Source organism: Pseudochaenichthys georgianus, chromosome 15 (assembly GCF_902827115.2).
Source record: "Pseudochaenichthys georgianus chromosome 15, fPseGeo1.2, whole genome shotgun sequence".
Lineage (NCBI taxonomy): Eukaryota > Metazoa > Chordata > Actinopteri > Perciformes > Channichthyidae > Pseudochaenichthys > Pseudochaenichthys georgianus.
The window spans coordinates 5,512,105-5,521,520 of NC_047517.1; positions in this window are offsets into that span (position 1 = coordinate 5,512,105).

Here is a 9,416-nt window from a genome sequence, read left to right on the forward strand (position 1 = left end):
CCTCGAAATCCGATCCATGTATATTACAAACAGGATTGGTGACAAAGCGCAGCCCTGGCGGAGGCCAACCCTCACCGGAAATGGGTCCGACTTACTGCCGAGGACCCGGACACAGCTCTCGCTTTGGGAGTACAGAGATTGGATGGCCCTGAGTGGAGACCCCCTCACCCCATACTCCCGCAGCACCTCCCACAGTAACTCCCTGGGAACTCGGTCATACGCCTTCTCCAAGTCTACAAAACACATGTAGACCGGATAAGCGTACTCCCAGGCCCCCTCCAGGATCCTTGCGAGAGTAAAAAGCTGATCCGTCGTTCCACGACCAGGACGGAATCCGCATTGTTCCTCCTCAATCTGAGGTTCGACAATCGGCCTGACCCTCCTTTCGGGTACCTTAGAGTAAACTTTCCCGGGGAGGCTGAGTAGTGTGATGCCTCTGTAATTGGCACAATGTATGATATTACTTAATAATACAATACATTATAATATATGATATGATAATCACATTTTAGTTTTATTCATTTCTTATTTCATAGTTTCTCATTATTATTATTTTTATCGCTCATCTTATTTTCGATTTTATTAATCTGTGTGAATCTGTGCTGTCCTGTTTTTCACTCTTACCCTGTTGCTGTTTGAACTACTGAATTTCCCCACGGGATTAATAAAGGTCCATCTTATCTTATCTTAATGTATAAGATTTACTTCAATCTACTGTACTGTGTAAAAACACCCCAACAATATTACAATAAATATACTGCATAAAGCAAACTATATACTTTATTTGATCTAAAATATTGATGTTTTTTCATTATAGTAGCTTGTGAAAACCATACAGTAACAAATAAGTGATTAAATGCTACAGTATTCAGCAAACACAACTGCAGAGCTGCAAACATTGCAAACAGACTAAGTTCTACAACACCCAGTTGTCTTTGTGTATTTTGTGAATGAAGCGCCATCTCATGGTTAAATCCTGTAATTGAACAAATGGGGAAATTGGGTAACGCCCTCTAGCAATTTGGCAACACCCCCAGCCACTGGCATCCGCTGGGCTTTTGACTGGGACACACCATGTGAGTCTGATCTGCAGTGCTACATCTGTATAGTCACAAAATAAATCAGGAAAAAAAAAACATGTCTTTTTGTCCGGTCGGGTCGTGGAAGACCGGAAGCTGTGTGGTTCATAAAAACATTTTCTTACTCAATATCAAACCACGATTATTGTTTTTATTTTAAATTGTATGATGTCGGACTTTTTTTGCCATCCGTGAGGAAAAAATAAATGGGGCTCAGAGCCTCAGAATACTGAAATCAGTATTTTATAATCTTTTTTTCCTTCTAATTTGTTATTATTTGGTACATTGCTTTTAAAAAAAATCGTGTTGGTGAACACGAATCAATAGATTACATGTGGTGACTATAACATAGGGATGGGAACGATGAATCGAATATTCGAATATTCGAAATTATTCAGGTATTCGAATAATTATTCATGTATTCGAATATGAGTAATGAATATTTTTCATTATTTATTTTATTATTTTTTTGGGAGTGATGCCTAAGTTTATTACATATTATCAAATTGAATAATTCAATGTATATATATACGACAGTGCCATAGCTAAATGTGTTAGTTGACGTCTAAAGGTGTGTTTTGCTCCGCTCACCGGTCCCTCACAGCGGGCAGAGCTGCAGGTGCTGATCTCTCTCTCTCGCGTCCGGTTATACTTCACTCGTGTTTATGTCCAAATCCATCAGATCTAGCTAGTTCTAGCCAATGACATGGCTGCTGCCCCTCCCTACACGCAGATCACGCAGACTCAAACCTCATCTTAGGCCCAAATGTGGCGCAAATGCGCTCTGCAGCCGTTGCGAGGTTCCGGCGCTAACAGTTCATGAGCGTGCTCCCCCGCCCCCTGTCAACACTCGCGACACATGAGTGGCCAGCCTAAACAACAATAAGCGCTGCTTGGCAACCGTGTGTGGCGGCAAAGTACAGACATTTTGACTGGAGAGATTTAGTTTTGCCGGTATTCAACATATTTTACCAGTCATAGTCCGGTAATTATTTACACTCTAAGAAGAGTCCTACACAACAGACATCCCAGATAGCAAAATATGATTGAATCAATGTTGAAATATGGTTAGGCAGAAATATTGAATCCATGTTGAAACCCGGACATTGAAATTAAACAGAAAGCGCAAATTGTTTTAATGTTGAATAAACATTGGACTTTCAACCATAACTGACATATAATCAATGTTGATTCAACCATCATCTAAATAGGAATCTACACGCACATTTTTGGTTGATTTGACATTGAATCAATGTTAGGAATCAACATTGATTCAACCATCTTCCAAATGGGAATCTACATGTAAATTGTAGTTGGTTTTATATTGAATCAGTGTTAGGAATCAACATTGATTCAACCATCATCCAAATGGGAATCTACATGTAAATTGTAGTTGATTTTATATTGAATCAGTGTTAGGAATCAACATTGATTCAACCATCATCCAAATGGGAATCTACATATACATTTTAGTTGATTTTATATTGAATCAGTATTAGGAATCAACATTGATTCAACCATCTTCCAAATGGGAATCTACATATACATTTTAGTTGGTTTTATATTGAATCAGTGTTAGGAATCAATATTGATTCAACCATCATCTAAATGTAAAACTTACTTTCAAATATTCTACTTTTCTAAGCATACTGTAACACATTAAGAAAGTGAATGTTTTTCACCAGTGAGTTTTCTGCATATAGGTCTACATCTTAACAGACCATTAACAAGTGCAACATCAATACTGTACTGAATGAAGTGGTCCAAACTTGTAAACACACACTTCACCATGTATTGTTGGCAGACGGTTGTATTAGCTTGTTCAAAATTACCTTGAATTACCATATTTCCCAAAATGTGTGAAATCAAACTAAAAATGACAGAAAAACATGATTTTAATATTCAAATTTATTTTTTGAAACAGGCAGCAATGCGTCCCTGAGCAAGACTCTTAACCCGTTATTGCTCTCCCAAACGCTGTGGAATAAATGCAGAGGACACATCGCATGTGGCAAATATACAGTGACACAAGATACCCCCATAAAAAAGAGGGTGTGTAAGAACCATTGGTGCAACTACAAACAAGAACAGCCTGAAGCTCCAAGTCTCCATGAAGACAGTAAGAACAACAGTCTATGTTCATGAAAGAACAGTATTGTCTATGAGGCGGTAACCTTTGTACTGTATGCACAAGGAAAACACAGAGTGTGGTGGGGTACCTAAGTTAGACTTGCGCTTGTTTAACTTGTGTTCATTTCACTGTGTTCCTTGGGATGCCTCCCTCGCGCTCTGGGAGCATAACGAAGCCACTTCTTCACAGTTTCACTGAAGCCATTGTGGGTCAGCTTGCGGTCGAACTGCCGAGCAGCAGCTGAAAGACAAGATTACAAAAATAAGCGTGAGGAAGAGAGTGTGTGTATCCCATACAACTTCTGTTATAATAAGAAAATCACTCTCACTCTGTACAGTAACACAAGCTACAGTCAGCAGCCAGTTTGCTAAAAGACTGGAGTGGAAAGAGGAGCAAACGGCTAGCCTGGCTCTATCCAGGTAATAACATTTGCACCCGAGCACCTCTTAAGCTCAACAATTAGGTGTCTTTTTTTGGTTATTTCTTATAGCTTCACCATCAGCTGATTCCAACCTAAACTTTTTTGTTAGATTAAGTTCATGCTTATTCTTCAACAGGGGATTACAGAGAGACATGACACAAGGGCAGAAAAGAGACATAAAATGCATTATAGGAGTTGGATTCAAACTCAGTAGTCGGTATTATATGGCTCACAAGAGCATAATTCTGTTCTGAATCACTATCCGTCACACCTCATTCCCTAAACTTAAGCTAATAAGTAGTTTGCAGAAAATAACAAGATTTACAAAATGGCGACATCAACCTATTAATGATGCTTACTTAACGGGAAGAAACTCAGCTAACTGACGATATTAACCATTTTTAACTAAACGAAACACAAGTCTAACAGCTAACGGGGCTAACGCTACTTTAGCACATAACTGGCAAAAGCGATCTTTTTTACTTCATGCTATCTGCACAAACGTATCATATGAAAGCTGAGATTCCACAGATTCCCTTAAAATATATGTCTCATCACTCAAAACTCACTGAACTAGAAGAAGAAACGTAACCTTAAATACAGAATTAAACATTCACAAACTAAGGATTATCTAAATACATGTTTAACTCCATTAAAGTTGCAGGACTCACCAGATCTCAAGTCTTCTGTTCTCTGTTGACGTCCCGATGCCCATATTTAACGTGTAGATGTAAAACTATCCCGATATTAGTCCATAAACTCGTGAGCAGATATACAGACACCTGTAACTCCACAGAAGAGCTGCTCAAACTGACGTGGAAGTTTCAAATTGGATTGAAAGGCGCGGATAGTTCTCATTGGCAGGTTTTTTCGATGACGTTTATATCAACCAATCAGGAGTGTTGTGGACTCATTCCAATCCTGCTTGTCTTATCTGCCATTGTATGGCTGGATTCCATTTCAAGTGGCGTAGCTTTTTACATACATTTTACGTTTTTTATTTATTTTACAGTTAACTATTTTAATATAGCCTACTATGAAAGCTACTTTATTTACACAAAATCATTTTTGGGTATTTCTGCAATATATTACATTTTTTGTGAAGATGCATACATTTATTTAACATTTAAGAGATGTTTTATAATAAGATTTCTTTTTATTCTACAACAGTACAGAATACAGTTATTTGTTGTTGTTTTACATTTAGTTACATTAAATATAAGGTTTTACTGCAACAAAAAAAAGACAGTTGCCTTCATTTTACATGCAGTAAAATTATGTGTATTTTATGTGTTTTTACATAGAATTCAAAGTAATTTAACATTCAAGACAATTAAACAATGGAATTATCCTGTAAAAAAACGATAATTTCTCATCAACCCAATTTACAGAATAAAACCTTTATTTATTTTAAATAAAAGTAATTTACTTTTATGGTATTTACACGTAATATAGAAAAACAAGAAAGGTCTGTAAAATAATACAGTACAATAAAAAAAATGTACGGTGTACCACTAGGTTAAAATAGGATATTATGGGACATTTGGACTGCTCCACTCCTTGTAGTCTCTGTCCAAAGGTAACTTTTATATGTTTTTGTCATTACGCACAAACTTAAGAAGATTTACACATAATAATAATTTTAAAAAAAATCACAACCCATTGTCCTCAACATATGGTGCTTAATTTAAAATGTGAGGCATGCACACGTGCACGCACACACACACGCGCTCACACACACACACACACACACACACACACACACACACACACACACACTTTGATTCTGACACACACACCCCAAAAAAAACTCTCTTTCTGAGAGAATGGGAATGTTACTCTTTTACTGTCACTTTATGTCTGGATAAACTCCAGTCCAATGCAATTTTAAAGAGATAGTCATTTTTAAGTAATTAGTGGTTATTATTAAATTTGGCTCTTTTATTGCTACTTTTAACTTTTTAATGGATCCTATGTAAGTAAAGCCTGATACAAGTGTCAAACTCCCGAAATCCACCAGAATACTGGAAATTACATCTACCCCTGGAAAAGAATCTCCTGTTATCGCACGGTGTGAGGTTGGCAGGTATGGCTGAAGAGCTGATTATCATCCCTAGCTCAATGAATGTTAGGGACCCAAAATAGTGTCACTACAAAGTACTGCCAATAGAATCCAAATGGCCTGAAACGTGCTCCTAATTATTTTTAGGTGGTCAATTTTGGCCTCAACACTTAGTGAATTTTTCGGATTTATGTGGGATATTTCTCCCACCCCCACACACAGACTACACCCCCCCCCCCCTACAGAGTACCCCCCTCCCTCCCCCATCGAGGAAAAAAGAAAAGAAAAGGCAAACAGCATAGATTCAACATTGATTCAATGTTGGCATTTCAATCATTAAATTCGACCACAATACAACGTTGATTCAATGACATCTTTTCAACATTTAAGGTTGATCCACCATCAATCTTCAACCTTAACCAAAAATCAACATTTTTGACCATAATTCAACGTTGATTTAACATCTTTTGCTATCTGGGAAGTTACGGGTTGAAAACAGTATTTCCGGTCTCGCCGTTTTCATAATAAAACCAATGATCAAATGATTTAACAGTGATATCTGCACTACACATCCACTAAAAAAACATCAGTTTATCCTAGTTAATTATACGACATTAATTGGTTTAAATTGTGTACAATGCTTTTGTGTTTTTCCCATAGGTTTTTCTCTTTCGATTCTGAGAGACACATTTCTTTTTTCAGAGGTTTTGATAGGCTAAAATCACGCCGCAATGCACGTCGGGATATGGTGTTTATGTGATATGAAATCGGAAAACATTAAAAATAATAATAATAATACGTTATTCCGAGTGTTCTTGCTTTTCTCTTTGAAAGTCATCACATAATGGCATTGTAATACATGGTTCGGCTGCATTAAATATTACATATCTGCCCTAGATATGTATTTATAGAGCCCTGATCAGAAGACCTTTTGACAAACTGGAAGAGATGCCGCCAAAACTGAATACGTGACGTGAACCATAAATATATCAACAATTAAACAACATCTTCCATTTCTTTTCACACAATACGTCTCCTTGCAGTATCAACACTAATTCGGCTGACTTTTATATTTTATCCAATTAGTAGATAGTCTGTATTTACACCATAACGGTGCACAGCTGATCGAAAGGGACTTTTTTGTAGTTTTTAAAGATATTACTGATTTTCTGAACTACCTTTCCAACTCCTCATGCAGTTGACTGTTACAGGTCTATACAGGTTCATGGTACAATGCATAAGCTTCACATCGAGAGACTGAAACTGTATTTTCCTTTACCGTTCTGTTTTAAACTCACAATAAAGTGAATAGTCATATTATGTACGATATTATTATGTTTTATTAACTAGACCACTGGTCTAAACCGCACCTCCTAGTGGTTAAAGCACGTTATTGAATGTAGTTGTTGAATAAGTTATATTTATTTAGTTATTGATGAAAACATTTAAATATTAAGAGTAGCCTACATAAAAAATAGGGGTCAATGATAGAAATATAGAATGGAAAATATCTAGAAGATACTGTAGTGATCTCTACAATAAAACAGTTTAGTTCAGGACGTCCAAAGACATTAACAGGAGGATGTGCAAAACAGACAAACTGATAAGGCTGCATTTTACTCAGGTGTAACTAAAGTCTGATTTAAGGGTTGTTTATATTTCACATCATTAATCAGAATCTGCAAAGTAACAAAAAGAAATGTAGTACCAGGTTAACCTCTGAATTGTAGTGGAGTAGAACAAAGTAGTACATGCTGCTGTAACAAAAACATTTCCCAACTTGGGATCAATAAAGTATCTTATCTTAAGATGATCGATGGCTACTGCCATATTTGCTAAATGTGCATCTGAACCTTGACAAGTGCATGTTTCAGGCTTATCAATTAACAACAGGAGGGGTCACAGACATAAGACCAGCTGTTAAATAAAGCTCTTCTGACCTTAGCTGTCATGTGGGTATATTAATGCTGCCCATTATGGACACAAGCAATTTTCACCCATGTATTAATTATATGTTTTAAATTTGATAACACCAATGTGTTTCGTATCCCCTAAACCTCCAGGGATGTATACAGTTTAATACTGGCAACTTCTAATTGTGGGAAATACGAAAACGTCTTTTAAAACTACATTTCCCAGTAGAGACGTGCCATAGAACATGTTGCGAAACACACAATAGGCAGCAAGTGTAATTCTGGGGGGGAGGGCCGGGCTGGACCCGGGGGCTGGACCCGTCCAAGTCCAGTTTTGGATAGTCTGGCGTGGTTCCATTCCATTTCAAAGAGCTGTTTGACAGCGTAACCTTGTCGCACTGCCACTCCAATATCCAATCACAGAGCTTGAGGGCTAATCACGGGGTTTGTAAAGCAAGGCGGATGTTGTAGTCCCAAACGATAGCTGGGGATTCTGGGTAGTGTAGTGTCTTCGGAAACTCTGTCGTGTCTAAACTCCGAAAAAACAATTTGTTTCTCCGAATCGAAGGTTAAAAACACAAAAGCATTGTACACAATTTAAACCAATCAATATTGTGTAATTAACAAGGATAAACTGATGTTTTTTAGTGGATGAGTAATGGAGATATCACTGCGTAATCATTTGACAGTGTGGGGAATACTTCCGGTTTTATTATGAAAACTTCAAGACCGGAAATACTGTTTTCACCCACGCTAACTTTACATGGAAGTTGCCCCATATACAGTACACGTTCTCTTGGCGAGACCTCAAATCATCTTCGTATATCTATCAAACTGTAGATCCTAACCATCCACTGGACGTGGATTATAAAAGTACAATATACACTTCTCGCTAGAAATCTAATAAAAAAGCATTTTAATGGCCAAACTATTCCACAATATAGGATTTTCCAGAGAGGGTTATTTGTGAATAAACGACCCTCCGGAGCGTTTGAAATCGACAGGAGCATGTTGTTTCTTACACGACCACTAGAGGTGCTACACTTTAAAACGTGTCTCTGGGTCGTATTTAGCTGCTGAACAATCGACCTATATGGTCGTTTTTTGTAGGAGGACAGGCTGACTGTTACACATGCTGATGTAACGCAAATGTTCCAACTTGGGATCAATAAAGTATATCTTATCTTAAGCTGATCGATGGCTATGCCATATTTGCAAAATTTGCCTCTGAACCTTGACAAGTGCATGTTTCAGGCTTATCAATTAATGTAATGTAATGTAATGTTATCAATGAACAAGAGGAGGGGTCACAAACATAAGACCAGCTGTTAAATAAAGCTCTTCTGACCTTAGCTGGCATGTGTGTATATATATTAATACTGCCCATTATGGTCACAAGCAATTTTCACCCATTTATCAATTATATGTTTTAAATGTAAGTGTTTCCTATCCCCTAAACCTCCAGGGATGTACACAGTTTAATACTGGCAACTTCTTATTATGGGAAATACGAAAACGTCTTTTAAAACTACAACTCCCAGTAGAGACGTGCCATATAGAGAACATGTTGCGAAACAGAATAGCCAGCATGTGTAGTTCTGGGGACGGGGTGGGGGAGGGGCGGACACGGTGGACCCGTTCAAATCCAGTTTTGGACAGTCTGCCGTGGTTCCATCCCATTTCAAGTGCTGTTCGAGGCTCGGTAACCCTCGGAGCACACTCTCCAATCACAGAGCTTGAGGACTATCACGGGGTTTGTCAAACAGAGCACATGGTGTAGTCCAAATGATAGCTGGGGATTCTGGGTAGT